The sequence below is a fragment of the Triturus cristatus genome, chromosome 7 (genome assembly GCF_964204655.1).
Source record: "Triturus cristatus chromosome 7, aTriCri1.1, whole genome shotgun sequence".
In the NCBI taxonomy this organism is placed as follows: Eukaryota; Metazoa; Chordata; class Amphibia; order Caudata; family Salamandridae; genus Triturus; species Triturus cristatus.
The window spans coordinates 869,334,507-869,354,742 of NC_140590.1; the positions used below are offsets into that span (position 1 = coordinate 869,334,507).

At 42.8% G+C, this 20,236-nt stretch overlaps 1 long non-coding RNA gene across 1 annotated transcript in view; it reads right to left on the reverse strand.

The window, feature by feature from the left end:
- Positions 1-6,586: 6,586 nt before the first annotated feature.
- Positions 6,587-20,236, reverse strand: part of LOC146810793 (uncharacterized) — a 52,263-nt gene continuing 38,613 nt past the window's right edge. Inside the window, exon 3 of the long non-coding RNA XR_014965732.1 lies at positions 6,587-7,056. This is a non-coding gene — a long non-coding RNA (uncharacterized LOC146810793). The remainder of the gene's footprint in view (positions 7,057-20,236) is intronic.

The window sequence follows — 20,236 nt, forward strand, 5'->3', positions numbered from 1 at the left end:
CATCATTCGCATAACGGTTTCCAACCGTTATGAAATCCTCCCCCTGACCATGGGCAGCACATTTTACAACTGCTAACTCCTTAGGCAGCTGTATCGCCTCAAGCAATTTACCAATCATTTCAGAATTCTTTATTGGAGTTCCACCTGACGTCAAGAAACCTCTCTGTAGCCAAAGTTGGCCAAAATCATGCACCACTCCAAATCCATACTGACTATCAGTTATCACAGTTGTCCTCAAATCTTTCCCAATTTCACAAGCTTTCGTCAATGCCATCAATTCAGCAACTTGCGCAGATTTCACTCCTTTTAATGGCGATGCTTCCATGACCTCTGAAACTTTGCACACCGCATATGCTGCACATAGCACACCATTATCATTTCTCAGGCATGATCCATCCACAAACAACACATGGTCATTCTCAGGTAAGGGAAGATCCCTTATGTCTGGTCTCGGTTTTGTACAGTACTCAAGCACATCCAAACAATCATGATCATCTTCCATCTTTATACCCACATTTTCAATATCCGGCAAGAGTGTCGCTGGGTTCACATTCACACATCTCTCAAGAGTCACATTTGATGCTCCCAGAATCACTTTTTCGTACTTAGTCAACCGACTATGTGACATGTACTGAGTTCTGCTTCTCGTCAAAAGAATTGCCACATTGTGAGGTACGAATACCCTTACAGGATACCCCATTATGATTCCCTCACTCTGTTCCAGGCTTCTGCATGTTGCAGCCACAGATTTTAGACAACCTGGTAAACCCACAGCTACAGGGTCAAGTGTCGATGAGAAGTACGCAATAGGCCTCCTCAGCTGTCCATGTTTCTGGATTAACACTGAAAGTGCACATCCATTTCTTTCACTGCAGTACAGCTCGAATTCTTTCTCATAGTCAGGCATACCCAAAGCTGGAGCTTCACACATTCTACTTTTAAGCTCTTCAAATGCTGCTAATTGTTCTGCATCCAGATCCAATGGGTCTGACATCTCACTTTTTGTCAATTTAATCAGCGGCTTTGCTATCAGCGAAAAATTAATTATCCACTGACGACAATATCCCACCATACCCAGGAACATTCTCACTTCTCTCTGGGTTTTTGGAGCTTTCATTTCTCTGATTATTCTGATCCTGTCATTAGTCACTTTTCTCAGACCTTTTTCAATATTGTGTCCAAGATAATGTACCTCTTTCTTGCAAAATTGCAATTTGGCTGGAGATACCTTTAACCCTCCATCTCCCAGATGATTCAGTAAAGCTATGGTATCTACTTCACAAGCTTCACGTGTCTTTGATGCCACAAGTAGGTCATCAATATATTGAACTAGTACTGAGTTCTCAGGCATGATTAAACTTTCCAACGATTTTTTCAATAGCTGATTGAATATCGAAGGACTCTCCGTATACCCCTGTGGGATACGACACCATGCTAAAATACGCTGGCCAAACCTAAATGCAAAAATCGGCTGGCTGTCATGATGCAATGGAATTGAAAAGAACGCATGACACAAATCAATCACTGTATACCACTCAGCATCATGTGGAATTTGATACAGAATCACTGATGGATTTGGCACAATAGGACAACATGCCACCACAATTTGATTAACTTTTCTCAGATCTTGCACGATCCTAAATTTGCCATTAGGCTTCTTCAGCCCCATTATCGGTGAATTACACGGGCTACTCAGTAGTTCTCTCAGAACTCCCTGCTGAATCATTTTCTCAATTATAGGAGTTATCCCTTCAATTATTTCTGGTGTCATTTTGTACTGAGGAATGTTAGGATATGTAATTCCCTCTTTTACTGCAATTTTCACTGGATCTACATTATTCATCAATCCCACATCCTCTCCAGTAAAATCCCAAACTGTCCTTTTCACTGTGTCTCTCAGCTTTTGAGGCAAATCCTCCGGATTAAATACTGCAAATGCACCAATTAACTCACTTTCTCTATTTTCTAGAGTCATTCGGTACAATACATCATCATCTGGTGTCTCAAAAGCTATTCCATCCGGTGTACAGAAAATTGTGCAGTTCATCTTGCACAACAAGTCCCTACCTAACAGGTTCACTGGACTCGTGTCACAGACAATAAATCTGTGCATGTCTGAAAATTTCCCTATCTGTACTCTTACTGGTTCAGTAAGACGTGTTCTAATTTGTGTGTTTGCTACACCAACTACTTGGATTGCTTCATCCGAGAGAGGAAGATTTTTAACATCTGTTGACCTGACAGTTGATCTTGTCGCACCTGTGTCTACCAAAAAAGTAACACTCTCCTCATTTATTTTCCCATCCACAAATGGTCCTGCCTGGTCTATTTCTAGAGTTGCACCAAGTATGCACTCTTCCTCCTCTCTTCGGCACCGTCAATAATCACCCTCAGACTCGCTCCCTTCACTCTTTAACAAGTACTGTTGTACCTGGTTAGAACGTCTTGGTTTGTTTACCTGTTCATCATTGTAGAATCCTGAATCCTGATTATACTTTTGTACCCCTCTATTCTGCGGCAAGGGCGGTTTTGGCTCTTGACTCTGCTGTCTCACAACTTTCTGTTGTTGTTGCTGTTGGTTATTCCCTTCGTTCTGCACCTGTTGATTTAAGGATTTACCCTCATTATTCACTAATGGTGGATTAGGACATTCAGATCTCCAATGTCCCAGTTGGCCACAGTTGTGACACGGAAACTTTTTCTTTGCTTCCTCAAGACTTCCCTTTCCTTTTCCTGCATACCTAGGTCTATTCCCCGCATTATTTCCTGGATTATTTGCCTGCTCCACCAACTGTGCTTCCTGTCTTTCTGCAACTTTCACTTGTGCCCACATTGCTTTCTCTTTCAGCTTTCTTTGTTTTGCTTCAATTTCATCACTGAAGTATTTTGCATGTCTCAGAATCTCATCTACTTTCTTACTCTGCCAATCCACTGTGTGCTCACGAATTCTCTCACCAATTTCAGGTCTTAGACCATATACAAATCTGTATACAAAATGACTCAAATCTTTGTCACCCAGGTGTTCATCTCCACTGAATTGTTTAAAAGCCAGTATCAGCCTCTCGTAAAAAGCATGAACTGATTCTTTTGCTTCCTGTTGTGTTCGATCTATCTTAACCCAGTCTGTCTCTTTTGGAGGAACTTTACTCTTCAGGTATACCATCACCTGATCATATTTTCTCATTACTTCTGGATCTGGTGCCCCTGTTCTTGGATCTCTTGGATACTCCTCAGTAGGCCAACTCACAACTATTTTACACTCAGTCCACAAGTCTGCTGGAACAATTATATCAAACAGACTATTCAGGTCAACCCACAGCACTTTTGACAATTTCACAAACCTGTCTACCTGCCTATACCACTCGACGGGCTTTTCTCTCAATCGAGGGAAATCATTCGTAAATGATAAAATATCCTGTCTGGTCCATGGAACATGTACATATCCTCCTCCAGGTATTTCTCTCATGGGATAATGCTCCACTGGTTTCTCCTTTTCTCTCACTGGAAATGCTGAATAAGTCGTTCTATCTTCAGATTCCTCTCTTTTCTTATACCACCTATCCTTCCATTTTTCTACATCACCCCATCTTCGCAATAATGCTATCATTTCCTTGATCTGTCCTGTTCTACCAGAAGTATTCAAATTTTCTATATCCTTTTCAGTAAAGTCCATCCTGTAGGTTTTTTGCAAAGCCTTTACTTTATCAATGTCAATTCCCTGCTCATTTGCTATCGCTTTTAGTCTATCATGTGTATTTCTTGCTCTCCAGGTGATACTTTTACACATAAACATCAGCTCACCATCATGATGACTCTTCAGGATTTCTGTTGGAACTGTTCCTGTCACAAGCTCTTCTAATTCTATACGCAACCTAGCCACATCAATAACTTGTGAATCTTTATCCTTTTTCTGAAGAACTTTCATCCAATCATTTAAATCATCAACTGTTATTTCAGCAGTTTTTCTCACTGGAACCACTCTTTTCTGCGGTTCTAAAATTGGCATCCCTGAACAACTAGGTTCACTAGCATCCAGTATTTCACTACATGTGTCATGTCTGGTTTGTCTCAGGTCACTTCTCCCTGTTCTTTTATCAGAATCTCCTGAAGGACCAACTGAATTTGTCAAATCATTCGCAACATATGGAACTACCAGTCCATTTTCACCTGTCCTCTGTCTGTCAAACATAGGAATAACCGGACCTATAGTTACAGGCACCGTAACAGCTTCCAGATTCTTCGTTAACTCCCTAATTTTCTCAGTCAGTTCTGTTGTCGTTTTGGCTAATTGTCTGGCATTTTCGTCACTACCTCGATTCTCTCTCTCCCTGAAAGAATTACTACCTCTTGATTCAGGTGTCACTTTTTCTTTCTCAATGATACAGACTGTATCTCTTATCGGAGAAACAACGGGTGTACTCTCGTCTGGTTCTGGTCTATATGGAGGTGGTCTCTTGTAAATCATGTCATTCAAGACCTCATCCTCATACTCTCCATATCTTCTCATATCTGACTCAGGAACCCTTTCTGCTCCCCCTTCAACTGTTCTCATCGGATATAATCCCTCTGACATATTAGCATCTCGCCATCTTTTCATTCGATCATGATGTGTTTCACGATCATGTCTCCTCCCAAACATATGCCTGTAGAAACCTCCAGATCTTTGCTTTTCTCGCTCATGAACTTCCTCTTCCCATTCCACTAAAGCCTCAAACTGCGTAGGTCTCGGCTTCGGGTCTAAGCATGACATCTTTTCCCGTAAATTCCTCAACACGGCCAGATTAAAAGAACCATGTTCTGGAAATGCTAGAACACCATCTTCTTTAGTATACCTAACCCAGTTCTCTAACCATATACAGGTATGATACCCATATTTCGCAGCCATGAAGGTTGCAGGTGTTTTCGCTGGAGGTAGCAACTCACCCTCTCTCGTCTTAACCTCTTTATCCTTGCTAAACCACTTTTTAACTTTTCCAAAGAATGTCTTTTTCTTTTTCTCTTCTTGGTAATACATTTTAGCGCTTACCAAAACTCTCTACTCTTTCCGTATTATAAATATACAATACGAGCTTTTCAACCAATAGCAGCGCGACTCACACTAACGCACCAATCCTGGAGCGTCTACGTCACTAAACAGCTCTACCAATCCCTGCGCGACTTATACTAACGCACCAATCCTAGCACGAACCCTATTCTGATCCACTATCCAATCAGAGCGCGGACTTTCTGACGTCAACAGTCGCTGCAGTCTCTGTCTTCTGTCTCTGTCACTCGTCTACCCCTTCTTTACAAAATTTCTCAGTAGACTTCGCGTCAAAATTTCTACAAAATCTATTAGTTACAACATAAAAACATCTCCATTGTCTGCTTCGCTAACCACAGAATAGTAAAAGAGAGTCTATTTTTCAAGAGTCAACAAACTTTCATACATCTTATAACTGTTTCCTCTAGGACTTATCCAAAGAGTCTTACAATCAATAAATGTATATGCATTCACGCACATTCATACAAGAGAAATATAATTCATGCACACAGAATCCTGCTTCCCGAGAACAGCGCACAATCTGTCCCACTACAGAATTATAACATACATTAACTAAGCAACTTTGCCCAGTCCTCAAACAAGCTCAGAGAATACCTATTACTCCTCCCGCAATAAGCTTTAACGTAAATCCTTACGGATCCCTGGGACTTAAGACCAGAGTTTCACAGATAACCTTCACTACGATACACACTCCTTATATACCAGAAATATATTCTAATAGTAACATACAACAATGTCACTGATTCCGAACCCAGACAATGTGACGCGCAACTTCAATTGTCACACGTTATTCCTTACAATTCCGTCTTTCCCGAGAGCAGCATATACTTCCCTCTGCCCTACTACGGAACTGCTACCAGCTCCCAAATTCCAGAAGCACTACATATAACTCAACATGACGACTCCAACATATAGTATTAGTACATATACCAACATCAACCCAAATAAATCAATAATCAATAAGCTAATGTACAAGCAATCTTATCTTATCAGATCAAGACAACCATCTATAACCATCCTCTGCTACCAGAGAAATTGATAGAGATCAGGGTATGTAAATTATTCCCACTACCACGGATAGAGTAATCTCACAGTTACACGCACATACATTCATCATACGCTAGGGCCCATTTCACTAACATACGCTCAAATACTCTACTGGCAATAAACCTGTGGGAAGAAAACTCCTAAACCACCCTGCATCTATATCGAGGACGATAAGACCTAATTATAGTGATTGTCCTTAAACATATTCTATATAATCTTATTCAATAATGATCAAAAATGTACACAATAATTGACAAGGAAGAATATTCAACACCATGTTTAAAAATTATATTGCTTTATCTAAATTAGTCAAAGAAAATCAATCAGAATAAATCAGTTCTCATAGTTACCTATTCTAACTAAGTGTCAGAACGGGTCAGGACAGGTCTCTCGGTAAAAGTCTCTCAAGACAAAGTCCCTTCAGCATCGATCCTCAGCAACGCAGGTTCACGCGGCAAAGGCAAAATGGCAAGTGGCAAAAAGCCCTCCCTAGGCTAACATTTTTATAGTAAAAATTACAATGGAAACACACATAAAGTTTGCAAAATACACTGAATCACTGAGCAGAGCGAGAAGGAAGAAATGTAACATTGCAACATCTGAAAATCTCCGCTCAGGAAAAGTCACAGGACGGAACTACGGAACAGGAACCAAGAAAATAAAACATGTATCACATTTATCCTGCTTCTCCTCGGCCATCGAGCCACAGTTCATAGTTTCCCTCTAAGGCTCCTTTGTTTTCCAAGATTGCCAAGGACACTTTCACTTCTCTTGGAGAACTCCCAAAAACTGCTGCTGTCCTCATGGAAAGTTTTTCAAACCAGCAAACAAGGACCATGGTCAGTTATCTTCAAGACCATTTCCAGCAGGGGTCTCCCTCGTCTCAGTTTTCACATATTCACTCGAGGCCAGGCTCACCAAAACAGCCATCATGGACTAGGCCTCCATAGGCCACAATAGACCATCTCAATTAAAAGAAATAAAAACAACGTTACTACAGCATAGTGATTAAACAGTGTTAACCCCACTAATACCCTTATGTGTATGCATTTATCTAGCTTTTGCAACATAAAAAAGCATTAATTCAGACAGCGTTTTGTGCTCAAAATAAACAGCACACAGCAACGTTTAAACATGAAAACTTGCACGTTATTTTTTTAGAAAACAGAAACAGCACACACATGCTAACCCTCGTGTAACTTTCTCTTATGTTAAGACAAACGAATTGATTAATTAAAACACACTTGCACAAGACAAATAATTAATTTGTTATTTATTAATAATTAATAAAACGCATAGACATACTAGAGCTTCAAAAAGCCCCTGAATTTTCTAAATGAAAACTCTGCTCCAGCAATATGATTGGTCACATGGCTAAGTTTTTCACACAAATGCTATAGTACTGACTGCAAGAAATGAAGCCAGACCACCAACATAATGAAAACCACTGGTAACCAACTCACTGCATTCCTGAACCGACTCCGGGAACGGGATTCATCTCTGTACCCACTGCTTATGGACCATCTGACACCACCTGTGCACCACTTTAGCTTGTGCCAACATGTATTTCCCCTAATCTGTTTTCTGTTTCGCCTCCAAGTCATCACTGCAATACTTCACATTGTGCAGCTTTTTGTCCAAAGACTTTGACTGCCAACAAATCACATGCTCCTGCAGGTGGGAGTTAATATACTGGTCCAAATTAAGAACAAACTGTGGCGAGAAACCACTAAGATTTTCCCTTTCTGTTTCTTGAAGACACTATGCTGTCTCAAAACTTGCATCAACCTATCATAAGAAGCATGCACATACTCTTTGGACTCTTGGGTAGTTCTGATTATTTTATGCTAATCTAACTCTTTCTGCATAACTTTCCTTTTATATAAAAATAGGAGCGGGCACATGAGTCGGAGCGTTTCTCAGCAGTTCAGTATATAATATCCAAGTCATTTAAGATCTCCAAAGCACTTTCAAAATTGTTGCAAACCTCTCCAATAGGTACCATAGGTCGGGATTCTCCTGCAATTTTGGAAAACTGATTTGTAATGTGGAAAAATCATCACAACTCCAGGGCATGTGCACATATCCACCTCCATGCATTTCTCTCAATGGATATACTGGATACTCCATATCACTCTTACTAGTTTCCACTTCTAGTCCATCTGTATCTTCCTTCTTTTTTCTATTTATTTTCCTTTTTGACCATTGATCCTTTTGCTTTTGGTGTTTCCCCACTTTCTGATGCATTCTACGAATGCCCTAATGTAGTTTCAAACCTTGTATCCTCATATTCTTTACAGTTTCTTCATTCATGAACATTCTAAAATTCTTCTTTAATGCCTGAATTTTATTCAAATCAACTCCAAACTCTATATCCAGTTCCTACAGCTTTTTGTGAGTTTCACAAACCTGTCTCACAGATTCCCTACTCAAAAACATAATTCTACCCATGTATGGATCCTAATTCAAGATTTCGCTTGGCAAGCTCCTCAAATTCTGCCTTTAGTCTTAAAACATCCAATTCTCTAGGAGATATCTCCTTTTCTTGAATTTGCAACTCTGGATCTGCCTCCGCACCAATATCTTGTACGTTTTAAAGAAGGGTCTCCTCCTGTATGAGGTTGTGCTCCCAAACCTAGGGTAGTACCGGTATCAGATGTTCTAAGGTGAGTGGTGACCACAGATGCACCTGGCATGGTAATGGTAACAGTTGTACTAATGGGTCTTAATAATGAATCTGTAGTGACAAGGGATCCCTCTGGGGAACTCTAATCAACAGGTGCGCTTGCCCCTGTACCCCATTTTCTTCCTCCTCTTATTGCTCCAAATAGTGGCTGTTGGTTTCTGGCAACCTGATGAACAACATTGTATGGAGGTGGTCTAGACGTTAGCAAATCATCCCAAAAGTCATTATCTGTGTCACTATTGCTCTCATCCTTTTTCTCTTCAGCCCCCCCTCCCTCTTGTGATTTATTTCTCTCTGTTCTTCCCTTTGCTATCGTAGAACAATATAAATAGGACACATTTCCTCTCCGTTTCCGCTGCTGTGTTTCCCACTTTGCCTCCATCCAACTAAGGACCTTCTTTCCCACTCGAGTTTCATCATTTTGCTTCGGTTTAGCATGTGCCACACATTCCCATGCATTCACAGACTTATATTGATCAAGTTTTGGTGGGGGCTTTATTGTATACAACACTGACCATAGGTTCTTGTAAGAAATTGGATTATTTGTTGAGAGGGATGGAAGCCATGCTCAGGCAACAACCACAATCCTTGTCAGGGCGAACCTCGAAAGTCACTAAATTAACTTGCGCTTAACTCTCTTGTAGCTTGGCATAGAAGTAATCAGGTTTAACTTATAAGCAATGTGTTAAGTATTAATGCAGCATACAAACAGTGATAATGTGAAAAACACAACACAAGAAAAATCCCCAAAGAGTTTGGGAAAATAGAGTCAATTCTATTAAATACAATGATACCAGAATGACAAAAATCCAATTAGAGGAACCAAATATATTGAATTTTAAAGTTTTTAGTGAAAATAGCACTGAGAATCAGAAAGTGTCAGTAACCGTTATCTGGTCGCTCTGGAGTGAGTGAAAGTCTCAAGTTCATGCCAACTATGATGGAGTGCGGACGGATACAGGGACCAGCTCGGCACGCACTGGAGTAGGCAGTGAGGAGGGAGCTTCACAGATGTTTGCTACTGTAGCACAAAGATTTAGTCGTCACTGGAGCTTTGCTTTGGTTGATTGTCATGGACGGCGATTGTTGACATGAAGTACAGGTCTTGCATTGCCGGTCATCAATGATGGTCGCTGTTGGTGAGAAGAACAGGTCTCTAGGAAAGTGCCCCTTTTTGACATGATTGCCCCCACTTTTTGCCTGGTACATGATGGGATTTTGACTGAAAGTGCACTGAGTTCCTGCGAACTAGGTACCCAAAGCCAAAGCTGTTTCCCAAAACTGTGCAAATGTTCACCTAATTGGCAAAACCTTTAGCATCCTCTGTAAGTACCTAGTAAATGATACCCTGGTACCTCGGGCCTGAGTTACTAAAGAAGGTCCCTAAGGGCTGCAGCTCAAATTGTGCCATCCTAAGGGACCCCTCACCAAACACATGCATGACTTCCATTGCAGGCTGGGTGTCTTGGTGCAGACAAAAGTAAAAACATGACCTGTCACACATCCCTGTATGCCATGTCCCCTACCACTGCATATGATATTTGTAAGTCACACCTACGGCAGGCCGACAGCCCTAAGACAGGGTGCTTAGTTTTATATGTGAGGACATATTTGCATGATCAGATATGCCCCAGTGCTGGTCAGTCCTACTGCTGCTAGAGCAGGTGACCAGGGAAGCCATGTTAAACCATGTATTGGACACTGGTGAAAATTAGTTCCCCAGATACATGATGGTTTCACTGAAAATAGGGATGTTTGGTACCAAACATCTTGTCTTGATACATCCACACTGATGCCAGTGTTGGATTTATCAAAGCATGCACTCAGTGGGTACCTTAAAGGTATCCACTGGAAACCTACCAGTCTCTGGTGTGCTTGCTGACTGGATTCTGTCAGCCTGCCACTCGAGACAAGTTTTTGACCTCCTTGGGTGAGAGCCTTTTGCTCCCAGGAGATCAGGAACAAAAGCCTGACAAGCTTCAAAGGAGCCGCCATCTTTGAAATGCAAATCTGGCTTCCCTCACAGGAGAGGAAGCCTCTCTCCTGTCTAGAGCCCAGTTAGCACCTAGACAGGGGGGGAAATTAACTAGTCTGGTAGGCATGCTACCCTCAGGCTAGTACCACCCCTAAGTTGGGCTAACTGCGAGGTGAACATGAAATTTCAGAGATAGCCATCTTTGTGATGGCATATCTAAGAATTCTGGTACAGGGTTATGTCCACTTCCCACAGGAAGTGGTCATATAGGGGGGTAGTGACCACAAGGGTCAGTAGCCCAATGGCTAATGCCCTAAGCTCTCCAAGCACCCCTAAATTCAGTATTTATGGGAGTTTCTGGCACCAGAGAGGCAGATCCTGATGACCTAAGAAGAGAGAGGACACCAAAGAGCTGCAGAAGCTTAAGAGGAGAGAAGAAGCAGCTGACTTGGTGCTAACCTGTCTGCATACCTCGTCAAAAACTGCGCCAAAATTGACTTGTCCTGCAGCTGTTGACTCCGGAACCTTGGGATAACTGCCTGTCTTTGATAAAGACCAAGACCTCCCATGAGCAGCGAACCTGTCCTGAAGAAACTCCAAAAGAGAAGACTGAGGCCTCCAGAAACACCAAAACCCGACACCCATAGTCACCACTGCACCCATCGCCTCCGGCCTGAGTTGAAGTGGTCCACTGGTGTCAACAAGATCCCCCAGCCCTCCAGAGCTTGTGTACATCATGGTTTCACCTGTCCTGGTCTCCCCCATGTCGCCTTCAGACTCTGCACGCAGGCCCCCCTCAACCCGCGGCAGCTCTGGTAAGGAAAAATCAGACGCCTAACGACACCCCTGCACCAGTGCTTAATTTGAGCCGGTGCTTTCCGGTGCTGAGCACCGGCACTTAATTGGTTTCCGGTGCTCGGCACCGGCACCTAATTGTCAGCTCCACACCTAGGGCAGTCTGCCACATGCTCATGTAATTTAGAGATGAGCAGTATAACCGTTGTTTAGGAAAACAATATACATTCAAAAATTGTTAATACCTGCCTCCTTAACCATTCCTTTAGCTTTGGGGACCTGGAATAATCTGAACTGTCGCATATACATGCGAGAGAGATGGTTAGTAGTTGTTTTGGCAGCAATGACAAGGGCGATGGGTGGTGCAAGCTGCAGTGGCCTCCCAGTCAGAGCCCTGACACTTAATATTTTACAAATTAAGCACTGTCCTGCACTCCACCCCCTGGGCCTTGGAGAAGAGGACCAAAGGTGTCCCCCCATCTATGAGCATCACTTGTCTTGAACCCCTTTGCTGGTTCAGCCCGACTGGCCGCTGGCCAATGCCTTCAGCCTCTTTTCGCAGTCGAAATACATTGGGCTACCGACGCTGTTTTGCAACCTGCTCCTGGCCGCTCTCATGCCGCTGGTGGTGTTCTGTTGGTGGTTCCTTTGACCTCAACCAAAGGAAATGATGGACGGAGTGTTGAACATTGCAAGCACTCACCCCCAGTCAACTGATCTGGGTTTAATCCATCACCGTTCTTTAGCCCACTCTGCCACCCCAGTTCAGACATGGCCATATGCAAATCAGTCTGACCCTGTGCCTCATGGGAACAGTCCAGCCCGAACTGCCAAGCCATGTCTTCCCTGGACCGGAAACAAGCTGCCTAGGACCGGTTTCTGGCATTTCAGCCATCTTCAGCCAGGCTTGCTTGAATCCAGTGGCAAAGTGAGCAAGGGACTCACGTCTGAGCATACCCTGCCAACTTATGGCGAACAAACCAAAACCAAAGGAAATGATGGACGGAGTGTTGAACATTGCAAGCACTCACCCCCTGTCAACTGATCTGGGTTTAATCCATCACCGTTCTTTAGCCCACTCTGCCACCCCAGTTCAGACATGGCCATATGCAAATCAGTCTGACCCTGTGCCTCATGGGAACAGTCCAGCCCGAACTGCCAAGCCATGTCTTCCCTGGACAGGAAACAAGCTTCCTAGGACCGGTTTCTGGCATTTCAGCCATCTTCAGCCAGGCTTGCTTGAATCCAGTGGCAAAGTGAGCAAGGGACTCACGTCTGAGCATATCCTGCCAACAAGCTATCTGTTGTAATCTTCTCCTAGGCATGTTATGTTAAGGAGCCTCCCAGCGTGGAGTGTGGAGCGCTGTGTTCAGTGCATTCCACGTTCGACCTAGGAGTGGTGGATTCTGAGCTAGGCAGTTGATAACTGGCTGGCCTAGGGTGAGCATCGCTTTCCACGCAGGATAACTTAATTCAATAAAGAATTGCTGTTTCTCTTACCTGAGTCCATCTGGTGTTTGGAGAGGACCGTTCTTAACATTGGTGACGAGTTGGCCAGCGTTCCTGCAGTGGTAGCGGCTCAAGACCCACGCGGTGTGAACTGTGAAGTAGATTGCTGTCTGTAGGATTTCGGCGCTGCAATTGGGGCTTCAATCTCTCTTCTTCAGGAGGTGGGCCGTGTGTAGATGGCGAGAATTCCTTGTTGGCTGTGATATGCTGGACTGTTGGTTTTGAGCGCGAGGCCGACGCTCGAGCCATTGCTTACTCACGAGCTCAACAGCGCGCGAGATTCCACCCGACGTAACAATATCTTGTGCTCAACCAACTTTAGAAAGAAAGAAGGCTGGTACGCTGCTCACGTTTACCGGACAAGCCCTACTTCCTTCAGATAGCACGTCACCACGACGTTGGCGGCCATCTTATTAAAGTATTTTCACAGCTTTGCATCAGCTGTTATTACGGCTGTCTTCTTATGACCTTTACACGGACTCGGCACCCGATCGCTCAACGCGCAAGCAAAGATCAGAGGTACACATTGCCTTAATAAACTTCTGAAAGCATAAAATTTAGCGCTTTCTTTATTTTAAACAGTGCGGTGTGCATGTGAGCTCGGAGCCCTTCTTTCTTGTGGCTGATCAAGTATCTTGTGGCTGATCAAGCATTCACATTGATTTCACACAGTCACAGTGGCGATGGAATCACAGAGCTCAATCCTTTCACCTCCCGTCTTCCTAGCATCGTCAGGACCTTTATCTATTGAATGGGAAGATTGGCTACCTATGTTTGAAAATTACATTGATGCTCTTGATGGTTCCAAGTTTAGTGCAGCAAGGAAAAGAGCACTTTTGTTAAATAATTTGGGCAAAGAGGGTCAACGTATTTTTAAATACCTTCCACCTGCTACTTTACCTAATGGGAACGCTATTGAAGATGTGTATGTGGAAGCTAAGAAACGTCTTGAAACAAGGTTTGCCAAAGAAGTCAATATAGTCATGAATCGTTATCACTTTTACACGCATAGACAAGAAGAGAATCAATCAGTTGATGACTTTGTATCCAAACTTCGTGAACTTTCCCTAAAGTGCAAATTTGGTGCAATGACTGACGAACTTGTTCGTGATCAGTTGATAGTGCAATGTAAATGCAAGAAAACACAGGAACGGCTTTGGGCTGCAAAGAATCCCTCGTTGAAAGATGCCATTGACATTGCAAAAGTTCTTGAACAGTCTCAATACTGTATGCGAGAGCTAAAGAAAAAACAAGAAAACATTTCAGATAGTGTTACGAGTGTGTCTAGAGATGATTCAGATGTTGCAGCTGTGTTTAGGTCAGGTAAAATGCCACAAAGAGGTAGACAACAAATCAGATTGTGTTACAGATGTGGTAGTTCATTTCATAATGCGGATTATACTAGATATCCGGCAATAGGGTAAGGTTGCAAGAAATGTGGACGTAAGGGCCACTTTGCAAATATGTGTAAGCAATCGTTTAAACAGAGGGTGGCCACAATTGACGGTAATTCTAACATTTTTTCTCATTACACAGATCCTTCGTGCGTAGTCAGTACACCCATTCAGCAGGTGGATACAATTTTAAGTGTGGATGATCCTGCTGACAATATTCTAAGTGTCGATGACCATATAGGTAGAAAGAATAGACCTAAAGCAGACTTTCTGATAAATGGGAAACCAGTGCAATTAATGGTAGACTGTGGGTCCATGTACACGATCATACCAAAAGACATATTTGATATGTCATGGGCAAATGTTGTGTTATTACCCAAAGATATTAATCCTGGGGGTTACCAAGGTGAAACAATAAATTTGTTGGGATACATGAATTCCACGATAGAATTTGAGGGCAGATCCATACAAGGAAAAGTATATGTTGCCACAGAAGGACCACCTATCTTAGGGTGGATGCACCAATATGATCTTTCGATCATAGTTAATCCCAGAGCTCCCACTCAGGTGATGGTGATTGACAACCCATCTCTAGGGAAAATTTTAGAAGAGGTGAAGGATGTATTCAGAGAGGAATTAGGCTGCTTTAAAGGTTATGTACATAAAATAATTCTGAAATCCAATGCTATTCCTGTTCAACATAAGGTGCGCAGGACACCCTTAGTGGCCAGGGAAGCAGTTAAGGAAATGTTGAAAGATATGGTTTCTTCGGGGGTAATAGAACCTGTGGAGAGCTCCATGTGGGTTTCTCCGGTCGTCATCACTGAAAAATCAGACGGAAAATTTAGATTCTGCATTGACCTTAGGTCACTTAACCAAAATGTAGTCGTAGACACCTTTCCTCTACCGAATATCAATGAGTTGATTCTGGCTTTGAGTGGGGGTAAGTTCTTTTCGAAATTAGATCTAAAAAATGCGTATCATCAAATCAAGTTACATAATGAGTCCAAGCCACTCACAGCCTTTATCACCATGGATGGTATTTTTCAGTGTACTAGGATGCCGTTTGGCCTCTGTTCGGCTGCCTGCATTTTTCAGAGAGTGATGAATGTACTGTTTAAGGATGTTAATAACATTGTCTTTTTTCAAGATGACATCCTTATTTTTGGAGACACTCTTGATCAACATAATCATACGCTTAGAGAAACTTTACTCAAAATAAGAGACTCTGGTTTAACTCTCAGACGTGAGAAATGCAAAATCTTTGTTGATAAGGTTGACTACCTGGGGTATGAAATTTCGGACCAGGGAGTAAAACCCAAACAAAATTTGTTGGATGCTATTCACTTGGCCCCTATTCCTTCGGATAAGGACAAGCTGAGGTCCTTCTTAGGACTTATAGAGTATTACTCAAAGTTCGTTAAGGATTTTTCGACCAAAACTGTTGCTATGAGATCCCTCTTAAAGAAGGGTGTCGCTTTTGTGTGGAGCACGTCTCATCAGACATGCTTTGAGGATGTTAAGAAAAGTATTTGTGAAGCAGGCATTCTCACTCCTTTTAACACCAAACGCCAATCAGTACTCACTGTAGATGCCAGTGCCACAGGTCTTGGAGCAGTTTTGGCTCAATTAAATAATGGTCATGAGAAAACGGTGGCATTTGCATCCAGAACATTGACTGATTCCGAGAAAAATTATTCAGTGATAGAACGTGAAACTTTGGCGGCTGCCTGGGGGTGTGAATACTTTAGAACCTATTTATGGGGTTCCAGATTCACACTCAAATCAGATCACAAACCTCTCATCAAGGTGCTGTTACCAGGGGGTACAAATAAGTGTTCGGCAAGGCTGGCTAGATTAGCCTCTCGCCTTCAAGAGTATTGCTATGATGTGGTTTACATTCAAGGTTGGAGAAATGTACAAGCCGACTGCTTATCGAGATTATCTCTTGATTGGGAGACTGTTGATAAAACTGCCGTTTTAAAGAAACAAAGCGAAGGGGCTGTAGCATCAGTACAAGATGTATTGAGTGTGGTTGAATCTCAAGCCATTACAAAGGCAGATTGGATAAGGGAAATGTCATCAAATAATTCTATGTTAGAACTAAAACGCTTGATTCTCTTAGGTGGTAGAAGAGAAAGCTCAGTCTCTCACTCCACTAGACCTTATGTAAAGATCCTGGATGAGTTATCTGTATGTGGAGATGTAGTAATCATGCGAGGGGAATTGTTTATTCCACCTGTGGCGTTAAGACATAACCTAATCAGCTTGGCTCATGAAGGGCATCTGGGCCAAACAAGAACAAAAAAAAGATTGAGAGTGAATTGGTGGTGGCCCGGTATGGACTCAGATGTAGATTCTGTAGTTGCCCATTGTGAGGTTTGTAAGGAGAGTGACAAACGTTTGAAAGTGGGTGTCCAAGCCTCCGTAGGACACATAACAGATCCAGGTCAACCATGGCATAGCATTTGCTTAGACTTTATTGGACCCATGAATGAATTGAAGGAGAGTTTACATTTTGGCTTGGTAGTGGTTGATGTCCATTCAAAGTGGTTGATAGTTAAGTTCCTGAAAGATATCACCACATCAACTACTATCAACATTTTAAAGGAAATATGTAGGGAGGAAGGTATACCCTCAATTTTGATAACGGACAATGGTACTCAGCTGACGTCTGATGAGATGCAGAAATTTTTGGGGTCCTTTGGCATCAAACATTTTCGCACCTCCCTTTACAATCCGCAAGGCAATGGAATGGTTGGTAGACTTCCCAACACCAAACTGGTTCCCACATGGTTTAAAGAGATTGTGTTGAGGGATTCTGCACCCAGTAGTAGTTCATCCTCCTCTTCTCAACATGGGGGGTGCACGGAGAAGAAATCTGGGAAACATATTTCCTCTGGTGATTTGGTAAAAGTATGCAGTGGTAGACCAGGTGCTCGGTCTTCAAAGTTTTTAGGTCCTTACAAGGTCAAACACACCTTACCTTATGGTGTGGTTTTGGACAATGGAGACAAGTGGAATTATAGACGTGTGGCACTGTACCAGAAGGGTAGTATTAGTGACAATGTCAGTAAGGAAGGTCAAGTCACTGATTGTAGCAACACTTTCCTATCTATGTCTGACCCTGATTTGTTGAGCAGTTCTCTTGACAGTGGTTCCACTCATGTGGGAAGACGAGGGGGTGGTGATGCCTCTGTCTCTTTGGATGAGGCTGAATCAATAGTTCCGGTTGCAAGAGAAGTGAGGCATGTGAGAGGTCGCCATCCTCCAGGTTATTTGAGAGATTACATATGTAACTGATGGTTCATATTTTAGGTTTGATTAAGTGTATCTTTGAGTTCTTCTCCAAAGTGTTAAGTAATTATTGCATTACTCGTACCATGTAATTTAAAAAAAATATATATCTGAATGTTATGTACTTCTTTCATTCTTTCTCTCATACTTCTTTCATTCTTTCTCTTATCATTTTCTAATCTTCACATTCTTACTTTCAGTTATCTTCTTCAGTTTTTGTTTTCATCTATTTGTGTAAGAGAAGAGGATGTGTTATAATCTTCTCCTAGGCATGTTATGTTAAGGACCCTCCCAGCGTGGAGTGTGGAGCGCTGTGTTCAGTGCATTCCACGTTCGACCTAGGAGAGGTGGATTCTGAGCTAGGCAGTTGATAACTGGCTGGCCTAGGGTGAGCATCGCTTTCCACGCAGGATAACTTAATTCAATAAAGAATTGCTGTTTCTCTTACCTGAGTCCATCTGGTGTTTGGAGAGGACCGTTCTTAACACTATCCTGGCTGAAGAGGGGTGAAACCCCGAAACCGGTCCTAGGATGCTTGGTTCCAGTCCAGGGAGGACCTGGCTTGGCAATTCGGGCTGGACTGTTCCCATGAGGCGCAGGTTCCTTTGACCTCGCCTACCATTCATATTAACTCCTGGAGATTGGTCTTGTAAGTTGCTGTACTGTACCTGTTTGCATAACTTGTCCATCCTTCCATTGGATAACATTGCAGAACTCAGAAATTGCAGTGTCCACTTATTTATTTATGTTTGAAAATGTACTCTCCTGAATGATTTTTCTCCGATGTCTAAACATATATAAAGATACTTGCTGTTTTTTAAAATTGGTGTGGATCTCCTTCTTGAGTCATGTTGTACTTTATTGATCATTGTGTGTATTTGCAAGTGTCTTACACCCCTCTGAGTTAAGCCTAAGACTGCTTGACAACACTACGCCCTATAGAGCACTTTACGATTGCATAGCAAGCCCTGCCCACTAGTAAGGGAACCCCTGGACTCTTTACTCTATATCAGGTTATTGATATATCACATAAAGAGCCAGATTTCTACGAGATCTCACCAGGGCTTCAAGAGTTTTGGCATAAATGGGAAATTAGCAGGCAAAAGGAGCCCAAACTTCAGGATTTTCATCTTTGACTCCAGGAGGAGCTCTCACTAATGACATACAGGGTTCCAGGAAATTATCCTCTTAGGGAATCAGTACTCACTCTAGCAGAGACTAGCAGGAGGTTCAGTTAATGCTGGGTAGATGTATGGAGGCCTCTGGAAGCTTGTTGTGTCCTTGTAGCTCATACATACAATACACAAAAATACACAGTAGTTCAGCCAACCCACCATTAGAGTCACTTGGGTAGCCTGGGATCAATGCAAGCAGGTCCAATCGTCTTCTTCAGACAGAATGGCAGTCCTTCAAGCAGCAAGGCAGTACCTCTGGCAGCAGGATAGTCTTCTGAATCTTCCACAGGTTCAGGAGTGCTCTGATGAGTGATTCTGAAGGTCCTCATTATTATATCTAATACCTTCCTTTGTGGGGGGGGGGTGGGGGTTATAATGACTTAACCCCAAAACAGGTTATGGTCAGTTCTTCTCCTTCCACTGGTCCTGTATCCAAACTGTCTAGTGGGAATTTGTCTGGATGGGGATAACACCTGCCTGGTGTTATCTCCATCCAGCCTGCCAGGAAGTTTTCCTACCATCTGTAAACAGAGCAAACTATTAACTGTCTGGGCCCAATGCACATTTTTTTTAGGGGGGGAACCATTAAAAGGCTAATGCAGCTGGAAACTCTTAGGAAGGCATCCATCCATCCGGTATTTGTAAAACGCGAACTACTCACCCGTAAGGATGTCAAGGCGCTGGGGGGCGTCGGGAAGATTAAGTGTGTTATTGCCCAGAGTCACACGATGCTGAGCTGCCACTGGAGCTGGGAATCAAACCATGAGCCCTGAGTTCCTGAGTCAGGCACCCTGGCCGCTGCGCGACACCTCTCCCTTGTGCCCTAAAGGCCTCAAAAGCTTTAGTGCAAGCAAATGCCAACTTTCTAGAAGCGTGTTATCTAAAATGCAACCATTGAAGAGGATTTTAAATTACAATTCAATGTGAGTGTAAACAGCATATCTATATGTTCTTCCAATCTGAATTTAGCACTTAAGTGCAATGGGGCAACCCAGTTAGCTGTGGGAGAGATAGGCCTAAATACATCAGCGAAAAACGAATTTAGGAGTTTTTCACTGCTAGGACATGTAAAACACCCTACCTTTTAAATATCATGCACCCTGCCCTATGTGTGCTTAGAGCCTACCTTATGGGTGACTTATAAGTGTTAACAAGGAAGGCTGGCAAAAGTTTTATATTGACAGATCAAAATGGCAGATTAAAACTGCACTACAGGCTGCAGTGGCAGGTCTGAGACATTTTTAAGAGGCTGTTTAAGTGGGTGACACTAGGAGTGCTGTGGCCCACTAGCAGAATTCAATGTATAGTCCCTGG